Genomic DNA, 13,751 nt, shown 5'->3' with positions numbered 1-13,751 from the left:
CGCCATTTCCTCTCCAGCTTACGAGTCATCTGCTTTAGGGTAAGTGTTTGAGAATTATACCACGGAGTCACGTACTTCTGATTAGAGACCTTAGTTTTCACAGGAGCTACAGTATCCAGAGTCGTACGTAGTGAGGAGGTGAAATTATTAACAAGAAAATCGACCTCTGTTGGGGTAGCGTTCAGATAGCTGCTCTGCTCTGTGTTGGTACAGGGCATTGGAGATGATAACAGTGGGTGGATTATATTCTTAAACTTAGTTACAGCGCTTTCAGAAAGACATCTACTTTGAAAAAGTCTACTCTTCACCGCTGTGTAATCAATTATTGTAAAAGTAAATGTTATCAGGAAATGATCAGACAGGAGAGGGTTTTCAGGAAACACTGTTAAATGTTCAGGTTCGATGCCATATGTTAAAACAAGATCTAGAGTGTGATTAAAGTGGTGGGTGGGTTCTTTTACATTTTGAGAGAAACCAATTGAGTCTAATAACAGATTAAATGCCATGTTGAGGCTGTCATTTTTAGCATCTACATGGAAGTTAAATCAATTTGTTGATCAATTATTAAGTCATGTACTAACAGAGACTTGGAGGAGAGAGACCTAATGTTTAATAATCCACATTTCACTGTTTTACTCTTTGGTTCAGATGTGGATACTGTATTGTTCTTTCTTTGTAATTGTTTATGTTTAAGTTGTTTGTTGCTGGTTTTTAGTTTGTTTTTTGTCTTTTTGGGAGCTGACACAGTCTCTATGGAGATGGGTTTTTGGGGGGGTAGCAGGAGGAGAGAAGCTGCAGAGAGCCGTGTAAGACTGCAACTCTGCTTCCTGGTCCCAACTCTGGATAGTCATATTTTGGGGGGTTTAATAAATTTGTCCATATTTCTAGAAATGAGAGCTGCTCCATCCAGAGTGGGATGGATGCCGTCTCTCCAAACAAGACCAGGTTTCCTCCAGAAGGTTTGCCAATTATCTACGAAGCCCACATCGTTTCTGGGACACCAATCAGACAGCCAGCAATTTAAGGAGAACATGCGGCTAAACATGTCACTCCTGGTCTGATTGGGGAGGGGACCAGAGAAAACTACAGAGTCCGACATTGTTTTGGCAACGTTTCACACAGATTCAATATTGATTATAGTGACCTCCGATTGGCGTAACCGGGTGTCATTACTGCCGACGTGAATTATGATTTTACTGAAATATACATAAAGCATATAAACAATTACAGCAATATGATGCAACAAACACAGCAGCTACTGATCCAAAATACTCAAAGCTTCATAGAACTGAAACCAACATTTATTTTTAACTCCATTCTGCTGCTGATGCATACTTTAGGTTTCTGAACATTAAACTTGTTGCTGCCTTTCATAGTGTGTAACTTGAAGGCCCTGAGTACTTTCTCCCACACTGGAAACACTGGGATGATCACATTATTTGAACATTACCTAATAAGACTGATTCAGCACAGACAGTTATGTTAAACTTTCCTAGCAGTCCTTCACAAACAGGGAACAGTCTGTCTATTCTCTCCATCTGTCAGCTGCTGCTGGCTCTTCCTCCTCCTCTTCCTCACACACTGCTGAGTTTGTCCTGGTGGATCATCAGGGCTGCAAAGCCTCACAGATGATGTGCAGCAGTGGCTCCCTCAGTCTGTCCTCACTCTGGACACTTGCAGTCGTCACACATGGAAATCAAATGTGTGATAAGCTGCAGGATTCAGACACAAGTGTAACTTATAAACACATGTTCATACTTTTATTCCACAATCAGAGAGAAAGAAACAGAGAGAGAGTGCAGGACAGACAGACAGGTGACAGTCTCAGGTGTACACACTGCTACACAACAGCACCAGAGAAGCAGGATTTAGTGTTTGTGTTATTACGAGTGTAAACAAGAAGAGTTCCAGATGGTGCAGTGGACACATGTGTGACTGCTGTGATTAAAGCATCTTTCTTTCAGCTTAACGAGTGAACCGTCAGCTCGTTCAAACACACGTTAAAGTGCGTTTGGCTCGACACCACCGAACAGAGGCAGCAATATAACACAGCTAACATTAACAGTGCAGTGAATCCTGCTTGTGCCGTGATGTTCAGGACTGCAAACCGAGCAGCATCACTGACTTTCAGCTTGTTGTGTTTGTGGATATATGACTGACTTTAATTATCCACAAAATCATCACATTCTCTGTCAGATTAAGGTCGACTATTGAACGGCGTATATTTTAAAGGCTTTAAAACCAAGTTAACGCTGAAAGTACAAACATCACTAATGTCACATAACTCTGCCGACAAGGCATAGCTATGGCTATGAAATGCTCTTTGTGTATCACTTCTTCATTATGAAAGATGTCATTAATGCACTAGTAATGTCTCATCTGGAGTATTGTTCAATCATTTGGTCAGCAGCTAATGAGACAGATCTTAACAGACTTCAGTTAGTCCAGAATAAGGCGTCCAGATTAGTGTGAAGATGTTCATACTATACTAATATTGATCAAATGCATAATAACCTTTCTTGGCTTCCTGTACAGGCTAAAATATTCTATGGCTTACTTGTAGTTCTAAAGAAAGCAATTCTGTTAAACACACCACATTTATTCTGCTCAGCTGCAGTATCCAGATGAAATACATCATCATATTACACAGTTTTCAACAAGCTGCAATTTAGTAAATGCTCGAGTTAAAAGTAACGTTTTGTAAAACTGTTACATTTAGAGCAACTTTTAAGTGGAATAAGTTGCCTTAAAAAATTAGAGAATTATTCAAAACTTCAATGAACACTTAAAAGCCGATTTACAGAGCTTTTAGTTGTTGTAAATATTGTAAGACATGATTTGTTTTTGAAATTTGTGTAATGTGCCTCAATGTTATTGATATTATTATTATTATTATTGATTGCTTATATTTGAACAATTGTGAAACCTCACTGTGGATGTAAGAGTGAAATTATGTGGATATCTTGAATCCACTTTATTGTGTAATATTTTATGTGAGTATTTGACGGAAGACGAGCAACATCTGTTGTGGAAGCTAACGGGGTTCCTTTAGAATAAACAAACATAGGATTTATTATCACTGAATAATTCTGTATAAATCTATACAAATTATAGAAATATGTAATAGGAAACAACAAAATAATCTAAATTATAAAACTGTGTGTGTGTGTGTGTGTGTGTGTGTGTGTGTGTGTGTGTGTGTGTGTGTGTGTGTGCATGATTTTAGTGTTTGAACAGTCATGAATTATCTTTAACAGCAGGTTGGATGTAATGTGTTAGAACTACCAGCAGGTGGGGATAAGAGACCTTTAAGGTGTTTGGTGCCACGCTCCACCTTCAGGTTTAAAACTAGTGTTAATGGAGTTTGAAGGTTGAGTTTGTTCCACGACTGCATTTCACTCACTGCCTCTGTTTGTATCTCTGTCACTGCAGGACCAACATGGAGCCAGAAGTCAGCGCTCTCAGGAGGCCGACAAACCTCACAGAAGAAAGGGAGAGAAAAAACACACCTGTGACGAGTGTGGGAAGGGTTTTACTGTGAGGGCTAAACTAAAACAGCATCAGGTCATCCACACTGGAGAGAGACCGTTCAGCTGTGACTTGTGTGGAAAGTCTTTTTCCTTCAAGCCTTCCCTAAGAAAACACCAACTCATCCACAGTGGAGTTAAAGCATACAGCTGTGATCAGTGTGGCAGAGCTTTTACTCGCAGTAGCCACTTACAGAGTCATCTAGTTACCCACTCTGGAATTAAGGCATACAGCTGTGATCAGTGTGGCAGAGCTTTTACTCACAGTAGCAGCTTACAGAGTCATCTAGTTACCCACTCTGGAATTAAGGCATACAGCTGTGATCAGTGTGGCAGAGCTTTTACTCGCAGTAGCCACTTACAGAGGCATCTAGTTACCCACTCTGGAATTAAGGCATACAGCTGTGACATCTGTGGAAAAACTTTCAGCCGGAGAGGGAGCCGAAATACACACCTACGCATTCACACCAGACATGATGTGTACTGCTGTGAACAGTGTGGCAAACAGTTTACAACAGACTCACACTTACAACAACACATGTTTACCCACACTGAGGAGAGACCTTATCAATGTGACCTGTGTGAGAAGACTTTTAAATCTCCACATGACCTGAGACGACACCAACAGATCCACACCAGAAAGAGACTCTACAAGTGCAGCTACTGTGAGGTATGTATTTATATTGTTATCTTGTCATTTTAGCCTGACTGTTTGGAACAACTCTGCTCATTAAACTGTGTTAGCATGTTAGCAATTCTACTGTATGGAAAAGCAGCTCTGAGTGATTATTCAGATTTTCCTTTCAGTTATGATTTTAGTATTACTGTAGTATTATGGTGGTAGTATTGTAGTTATTGCAGCCCAGTAAACTGAGTGTGTTAACTGAAACAGTCAAATGTAGTTGGACGTCTGCAGAGATTCTCTTTATTTCAGGCGACGTTCAGGATACAAATGTTGAAGGACTGACTTACACTGTCTTTGTGTCTTTGTTTAGAAGCAGAGCGACACAGATGGATCCAGTTCTCAACCCTGTCATCACTGTGGTGGTGGGAAAGACTTTCATTGTGACCTCTGTGGAAAAACTTTCAGTCGGCAAAAGACCCTAAAAGTACATCAACGTAGACACACTGGAGACAAACTGAAATACTGCAAAGAATGTGGGAGAAGCTTCACCACATCAAGTGAGTTAAAACAACATGAACTGATTCACAGTGGGGTTAAAAAGCACCTCTGTGATCAGTGTGGGTCATCCTTCACCACTGCAGGTCAGCTTAAATCACACAAAGGAGTCCACACAGGAGAGAAACCACACAAGTGCAGACACTGTGACAGAAGCTTCTCACATTCAAGTACTCGTAACAGGCATGAACGTGCACACATGGAAGGAAACTACAGCTGTGACCAGTGTGACAAGAGCTTCAGGAATCTCAGTTCATACTCTGCACACAAACGATCCCACGTTACTAATAAACTGTTTCACTGTTACCAATGTGCCCAAACATTCACCTCATTGTCTGCTCTGTGCAAACATCAGCGCGATCACTCAGGGCTGAAATCACTCCCATCACTGGATCACAGTGAATCTGAAGACACAGAAAGATCCTCTGGTTTCTGTGTCAGAGTCAAAAAGCTTGAGATCAGGCTCCACAGAGTTCAGATAGAATCATTTAAACTTGTGTTGAACTGAACTGGTTGCTGGGCTGAACTTCTACATAATACAGATCTACATGGGATCTTCTTTTCTGTTGTTTTACTGAGTCAGTTTTGTCCTGTTTTCTCTGTCCTGGTTTTGCTCGTCTGTAAATGATTGAAACTCAGTCAAATAGTTCATTGTTCTCCAGCAAAACGTTTTGGAAACTCATGTTTAACCTTTAAAACTCTGACATGTTTTAGCACACAAGGCTTCATCGGGGAGTTCACTCATGATTGGACCATGAGAACAAAGGTTTTTAGTTCTTTCAAAGAGAGTCTTGGAGATGTTTGATGTTTCTGTTTTTCTGAAACCACCTGAAAGAAAAACTATTTTTCTTGTTTTATGTAGTGTGGAAGTTTTTAATGTTTCTTCATCTGTGATGTTCTTGAATGTGTTCACGTGAAGATGGTATAAATAAACTGTCCTTTCAGCTTTAGCTCCTAATTTATTCATTATTTATGGATGTAGCACAGCAGCCGTCTCTTGATTAACACATGGAGGGCTCGGGATCTGATGGTGTCGTCTCCCTAATTTGCCCACTCAGTAAATCTCACTCATGGCCAAGAAATTGAAATAAACCTTGTTTCCCTGCTGGATAGTGATCCACTGTAACTCTGCTCCTCCTTCCTGTTTAGGATTTCTGTGGCTGAAGTAAAATTCCCTCCATCCATCACTTATCCCAGCTAACCCAAAGTGAAATAAAGTTTTGCTGGTCTTAAAAAAGCATTACAATAATGGGCATTACCAATGCAAACTGAATGATACAGAAGATGAAAGAAGAGACTTTGATCAGTTAATAAAGCTCATGATCTGGATTCATTGTGGCTGCTACACAGATACTTCTGGGTCACTTCTCTCAGTTAGGAACCTTCCTCACCAAACTGACTGTTGGACCACACCCCTGGTTTCATGAGAAATTGTTTCAGCCATGATTTCTCTTCCTGTATTTCAGAGTAAAGACTGAAGTGACAAATGGAAGCATGTTTAAAAAACACAATGTGAGAGAGACGTTGAGGTCCTTAGAAGTTACCCTGGGTTTTTCTGTCACCCTGCTAGATGTTACACACCTTGTTATTGGACTGATTTCTACTGCTGGACTACTCCTGCAGAGAGTAACAATACTCTTACTAATTAGCTCCCTTTCACAGCTTTGGGGATATTTATTTTTGTGTTTGCAGCGCTGTGAGCCAGAACAGCGAGAGAAAAATCTGCAACAGCGACGAGCCGAATGCTTACGTGAATCGCAGCAGCTGCACATGTGCTACGCTGAATTAGAGGATATCTTTGCTCTGGATTTCTATTTCTACTTTTTCATTTCTATATGATTCTTCTTGCATCTAAACAAAGATGATTCAATTTGCTAAATGTTGATGACTCTTCGTGCTCAGGTGTAAATGAGACGTAATATTTGCTCTTGGTTTGGTTCTCCTGTACAGAACCTTGCAGTACAACAGAAACCTAAAAACATTCTTTGTAGTTGTTATTCTTAGTTGTTCTGCTGCCTAAATACCACAGGGTCTGATTATGAAGTTATTGAGCTGCACATACGTTACGACCTGCTTAAGTTCGAGGTCACAGCGTCTGTAGAGCAGCTGGAACATAATGAAGTCTACAAGGTTAAAGTTTTCTCTTCAGTTATTGTTCTTTCTGCTGCTTGGTTTGATGGATCTGAGAGCTTTTGTTTTTATTATTGTTATTATAATTATCATTAATATTTTACTCTCTAGAAGCTTTAAAATAGTGTTTGTGTTTGAAAAAATTGATTTAAGAATTGAACAGAAACATCTGTCCTTCTGAAAATCGCCCAAAGGCACGGAGACAAAGTCAAAGGATGCAACCTGTAACTTTCTCTTCCTTCATGTCAGGACCATCATCCATGATTTATATAAAATGCATATAGCAACAGTAGCACTTTAGTTTGGACTTTATGATTTCTGTAACTGGAAAATATTATTTTGTTTAAAGACAGAAGTGACCGCATAGTTGCAACATCAAAGGGAAATATTAATTAATTAGCATCAAGTATATTTGTTACTTAAGCGTTTGCACTATAACTTAAGTAGGATTATAACTTTTAAGGAAGGAAAGATTTCAGATATTTAGTTCACTGTTTCAGTTATTTTATATGAAATTAAAACATTTACGTTGGTCAAATATGATGCTCTAAATCAAATAAAAGTTTGAAAATAAATGATGTATTTTTAAATGCTGCAACAAATGTTCACAAAAAGTAACTATAATTAAAACCAGTTAAACAAAATCAAATGTTTGAATCATGCTTAACCAAATGCCAGGCTGCAGAGCTGAACCTAAAGTATACGTAGAAAGATTTCAACATCTGAGCAGTTTTTAATGTTTTTATCACATATAAATGTCACAGCAGTGGGTCCTGGCCCAATGCTTTGTGTTTTTGCTTTTCTTTGACTCTTGTTTTTCTTGGTTTTTGTTCTTCTTATTTATCAGGCTCTCAGTAATCTTAGTTCTCCCTCCCTCAGTGTTCATTTCAGCCTGTGTTTAGTTTCTGTTCCCGTGTCCCACGTTTCATCGTTTCATGTCGAGTCAGCCCTGTCTCTCTGTTTCCTGTGTCTCCCCAGTCAGCCCCGCCTCCCTCGGGCACTCATGTGTGATACAGAGTAATAAACCTGACTACATTTGCTACACTCTCTTTATTACCTGTTACTTTAAAATTCATACACTAATTATGTCTGCCCATCTCTCTAATGTGAAGGTCAAAGGTCAACATCCCAGTGACATAAGAATAATCCCAAAGGGGCAAAGGCAGCGGTTAATTTAGCACATTTAGCATTAAGGGTACAGCAAGGATATACTTTTACTTATTGTGGCAGGGGTGTGGTCTCTGGCCTGCTGCAGTGGAGGCTGGTGGCGGGACGTTGGACGGCACAGGTGAGGGTGATGGAGCTCATGACTCTCCCCTTTATAGTGACGGAGGAGACTGGCGTGGGGGAAGCGTGTAGTGGAGGAAGCCGAGGAGAGAGCTGGTTTCTGGCTACAAAGACGGCGTCAAACCAGAAAAGATTGCTTGTGGTCAAATAATGTGTAATAATAATGAAATAAATAGGCCATTGGGAAAAACTTGATTTTTGAAATAAAGACTGACTTTGAAAAAAAGGACATTTGGATTAAAAACGGCTGGGAATAAATAAAATGCCTCAGGAATAATCTCTGTTATTGTGAAAAATAATGATCATGAAATAATATTTCACAATAATAAGTAAATTTATATAGCAGAATGCAATATATTTCACAATAATGAGCTTCTTTTCAAAATGTGTTCAATTATTTCACAATATCATTCTCACATTACATATCTGTGTCTTATTTATTCACATAGTTATTTATTTCATCATGAGTTATTTATTTATTTAATTTTGAACACTTTGGAGTTCCATATGGTTGTAGTGGGCTTGTAATGTAAATGTGGTCTGATTAAATGTGACATTAATGCTGACGCTGCTTAAACCTGATAAAACAGTTCTATTAGTGGGTCTGTGTGATCAGCATCAGTGGGTGAAGCTGAGGCCTTGACTAGTAGAGCGTCATGTTGGTGTTTAACAACACGTGAGCCAACATCAGACTCCGAGCGCTACGATGCTAAAGATCAGAAGATCCAGTGTGACATCATCGTTACCTGGCAACAGTAGCCCTCATCTGACTTTATTGGAGGATATTTACACCAGCAACACGGTTTAGTTTGATATGACGGATTAACAACATGCGCTGTGATATCCAGTTCATCTGTAATAGATACTGGATCTAATCAGTGAGCAGATATTTGATCAGCTTATTTATAATTATACTAGAAACAAATACAACTGTGTTGGTGATTCATGCAAACTTGCATATCAGCCTTTGAAGGTTTTTTAGTATTGAGAACAAAGAGGTTGTGTTAGGGCTGAAAAGCCCGACTTGTTCTCCTCTGCAGGTCATCAAATGCACCACAGAAGTTTGTATTTGCACAGCCTGTATATGTTTGATGGCTTTATTATTCTCTGTTCAAAGACAGTAAATATGGAAAATGTCTCATGTAGTATCAGCTTCATTTAAAATGACTGCAAACATTTAGAGAACATGTGCTGCTGTTTGTCCTACATTTCAACACTGAATGAACCCTTAAAACGTGATGGCAGCTGGCAGGTTGGAGTTCACATGAAATATCGGCTGTATGAAGACTGGAAATATAGATGATAAAAACATGCAGCCAAACATTTGTGGACATGAATAAACTATCTGATCCAAAAAGCAGGAAGTGACACAGCTAGAAAGTGTGTAACAGCTGAAGTCAAATGTAATGCAGAGTTGAATCTGCACTTGGATCCATCTGTGAAAGGTCCACATGTAGGGATCACATGAGTCCTGATGTTTGTCAGTCAGCTTGATAACTCCATCTACTGTGGCTACATATACTGGGCTGGTAGCTCCACAGTGTTGGAAAGAAACTATTAAATGTGCAAAGTTTAAAATCAGAGGCTCTTCTAACACAGGAGCCATGTTCAGTTTAGATCACAGCCGACCACCGGCAGTCTGAAATGGAATGAAGCCCATTGACAGCCAGCAGGTCTAAACAGGAACGCACCCATTTGTATGTGTGGCAATGATGTGGCTGCAGCTGACACAGGATTGGTTCAAACTAAACATCAGACACATTTCACAGAGTTCACAAATAAACTCACGTTTTTATTTTTGAAGATGATCATAAAGTAGAATTTATGGTCCAGTAGAAACAGCAGGAGGTTTGAGCCCTTCTGATGGCAAGGCAAGGCAAGTTTATTTGTATAGCACAATTCAACAACAAGGTGATTCAAAGTGCTTTACAGAGACATTAGAAACAAAAACAAATAAAAAGCATGATTTAAAATTGATTAAAACAAGCAAACAAACTAACTAACTAATTAACAAACAAACAAACAAACAAAACAGTATATAAAATCAAAACAGATCAGAACAGTAGATAAAATCAGTAGTTAAATGTAAGTTTTGAAATTTAAGCTTAAAAGTGTGGATTTGGTGCTTTATTCAAATGCAGCTGAGAATAGGTGAGTCTTCAACCTGGATTTAAATAAACTGAGTGTTTCAGCTGATCTGAGGCTTTCTGGGAGTTTGTTCCAGATATAAGGAGCATAAAAGCTGAATGCAGCTTCTCCGTGTCTGGTTCTGACTCTGGGAACTGATAAAAGACCGGATCCAGATGACCTGAGGGATCTGGAAGGTTCATACTGGGTCAGGAGGTCATTGATGTATTTTGGTCCTAAACCATTCAGAGCTTTATAGACCAGCATCAGAACTTTAAAGTCTATCCTCTGACGGACAGGCAGCCAGTGTAAAGACCTCAGAGCTGGACTGATGTGGTCCACTTTTTTGGTCTTAGTGAGGACTCGAGCAGCAGAGTTCTGAATGAGCTGTAGTTGTCTGACTGATTTTTTAGGTAGACCTGTAAAGATGCTGTTACAGTAATCAAGCCTACTAAAGATGAATGCATGGACTAGTTTTTCCAGGTCCTGTTGAGACATCAGATGTTTTATCCTTGAAATATTCTTGAGGTGATAGTAAGCTGATTTTGTTATTGTCTTAATGTGTTTTTCTAAGTTTAGGTCTGCATCCATCACTACACCCACATTTCTCGCCTGGTTTGTGGTTTTTAGATGTATAGATTGAAGTTCTCTGGTGACCTGTAATCGTTTTTCTTTGGCGCCAAAGACTATTACCTCAGTTTTGTCTTTGTTTAGCTGGAGAAAATTGTACGGGGCCTCGGTCTCCTGGTGACATTGTGATATATATTTGTGTGTCATCTGCATAGCTATGACAGTTTATTTTGTTGTTCTTTATAATCTGTGCCAGTGGGAGCATGTAAATGTTAAACAGAAAGGGTCCCCAGATGGAACCTTGGGGAACTCCACATGTGATACTTGTCTGCTCAGATGTGAAGTTACCTATTGATACAAAGTATTTCCTGTTTTCTAAGTATGTTTTGAACCAGTTTAGTACAGTTCCTGAAAGACCTGCCCAGTTCTCCAGTCGTTTGAGTAATATGTTGTGGTCAACTGTATCAAATGCTGCACTGAGATCCAGTAAAACTAAAACTGACATTTTTCCACTGTCTGTATTCAGACATATGTCATTAAACAGCAGAAACAGGATTTGGAGGAAGATGTTAATAGATTAGAAAGAATTGTACACTGTGAATCAATGCAAGTCTTTCTATATAGACAGATCTGTAATAATCCCTCAGGTAGGTTCCTCTGGGACAGTCACAGATAGAGACACCAATTCTGACATCCTTTGAAAGCCTGACTTTGAATTTTCATCACTCGTCATGCGCACAGATGTTAATTCTACATATTCCTGGTACTGAACTCTAAATCAATATGAAGAAAATGCTCCTGCTAATCTGCATCTATGTTGATATCAAATCCTTTTCCAGCACATGGATAAATCTCTATAAATCTTTCAGTCTGATCAGAATGGGCAAAGTGTTGTTATTGCAGCTCCCTGATGTTTGAAAAGCTAAATGTCCATTTTAAAGTGCTCGTGTGTAGGATTGTGTTTTCCTTCCTTTGTGCAGTTCTTACAGTAAACATGTTTGAATGTTTCCTGTTCCCCTGATGCTTCTTCCTGTTGGATAAAGTTGGTTTGAATAACATGTTCTTATAGGTTATAATGAACTTCAAACTGTGATCCACTTACAAAACTGCCTCATTTTATTGGAACGATCCACATTTGCATCCATTCACGGTACATTTGACATCTGAACACGTTTGTACACATGATGAAAGGACAGATGGTGTTTGTGTGTCCTTCTTAAACTTAGTGTGGATGTTTCATCATGTAGAACTACTTAGAACAAAGTCTTTGGAACATTTGGAGAACACGTTTAGGAAAGTAACATCCTGGTAGAACATTTTCTTAAAGCAGAGCAGAGCTGCAACATGACTGTGAGGATTCAGAAGAATAAAGTCAGAATACTTTATTATTATGAAGACTAAAGTGCACCTTAATGCTGCCGATGAACACACATGTTCTTTGTGAAAGCATGTGTGAGCACAGCTGACATGCACCACACTGACCCCACTCGCCCCATTTCTTCATCCACTTCTTGCTCTTGTGCTTGAAATGAGACGCAGCAAAAGTCGGAGGCTCTAAAATCCACAAGAAGGGGGCTCGTTAGATCAGGATACTGGATGTGATCCATAGAAAACATGGATAATACACCACTTTATTTGAAGCATCTGTAGCACTGCCTCAGTTCTGGATGTTTCCACAGACTCCTCTGTGCACCTAAAGCAAAGGTCAGCGGCACATGTAGTTGGGACAATTCTTCAGTCGCACAAACTACATAATCATTTTCCTCCAATGACGACTTTTCACTTGCAGAAATGGTCCTGTGTGATTTCCAGGCTGTGATATAAAAACTAGTTCCTAATGGCAGCGACTCACTCAGTAAACATGTGTTTCCTTCACCAACCTCACACACAGATCCAATAAGATCAGGAAGTGGGCAGTATAGTACAATATGTGTTATTTTGTGCTGCACTGCCCAAACTAAAGATCTGCTGAAGTGTTGGAAATGATCCAGATGTTTATTTTGGACGATACAGCAGAAGATCAGACATGAAAGTGGAGATAACACAGAAGACCTGCAGCAAAGGTCAGAGGTCAGACTGGGCCCTGGATTCAACAATGAGCCAATGATCATCAAGCAGTGACTAAAGCAGAGCCCTGACGTTCTGACATTCATCACACAGTCAGAACAAATGTCTGCTGATGACTTCATCTCATGAAACGACTGATAGATGTCAGTTCATTGATCAGCTGAGCTGCTGATCTTCATCGTCACAGAAACATTCAGCTTGTTTCAATCAGTAAATAACTCCCACTACTCCCAGTTTGAACTGTTCCCACTCAAAATGCTGTGAGAACAATGATCATTGTAGAACTTCACAAACATCACGTGTTGTTTTCCACATGTAAGATCAGCAAACACACAGAAACTTCCTGTTGCCACACACGGCCTCTAAAATCTCTTCCACGCTTTCTGTCTGAAGTCCACTCTCTGTGTCGGATCCACAGGAAACAACAAGATCTTATTAACATGGTTTTCAATGTGTCTCCTTCCAAAAAGTCCAACCAATGAACAAATGTGTGTATTTGTGGAGGCCGAACAAAAGCATGACACATTTCTCTGTTTCTATAAACTGGAGTCAAACACAAACATGAAGAGTTTCACTGACAGACTCCAAAATGCCCCCACAGTGGATCAAAGGGAAATCCTACAGTGTGGCCAGAGACTCTTAATGGCTCCAACATCAACACATCCACAATGTTGGATCCAGTTCTGCCTCACAGAGTTACTAAGACACACCCTCTGCAGCATCACAACAGCTCCACCTGCTCCACCTGCCTCCTCAGCATCTGTACACCTGAAGAGAAAAGAAAGGCTCCAACAGCTCAAATCTACAAAGGATTCATGAAGTTTCATCCAACAATAACATGTTTGCCTTCCACAGTGTGCTGT

The 13,751-nt window shown here is 39.7% G+C and overlaps 1 long non-coding RNA gene across 1 annotated transcript; it reads left to right on the top strand.

Annotated features, from left to right (window-relative positions):
• Window positions 1–3,385: 3,385 nt before the first annotated feature.
• LOC143415998 (uncharacterized) lies at window positions 3,386–5,657 on the top strand. Its single transcript, XR_013096421.1, has 2 exons — window positions 3,386–4,197; window positions 4,523–5,657. It is a non-coding gene; the product is annotated as an uncharacterized LOC143415998 (long non-coding RNA).
• The last annotated feature ends 8,094 nt before the right edge of the window (window positions 5,658–13,751 follow it).

This window comes from Maylandia zebra, unplaced genomic scaffold (assembly GCF_041146795.1).
Source record: "Maylandia zebra isolate NMK-2024a unplaced genomic scaffold, Mzebra_GT3a scaffold11, whole genome shotgun sequence".
Lineage (NCBI taxonomy): Eukaryota > Metazoa > Chordata > Actinopteri > Cichliformes > Cichlidae > Maylandia > Maylandia zebra.
Note: the sequence above shows the minus strand (reverse complement) of the source record. Positions and strands in the feature narration are given on the sequence as shown.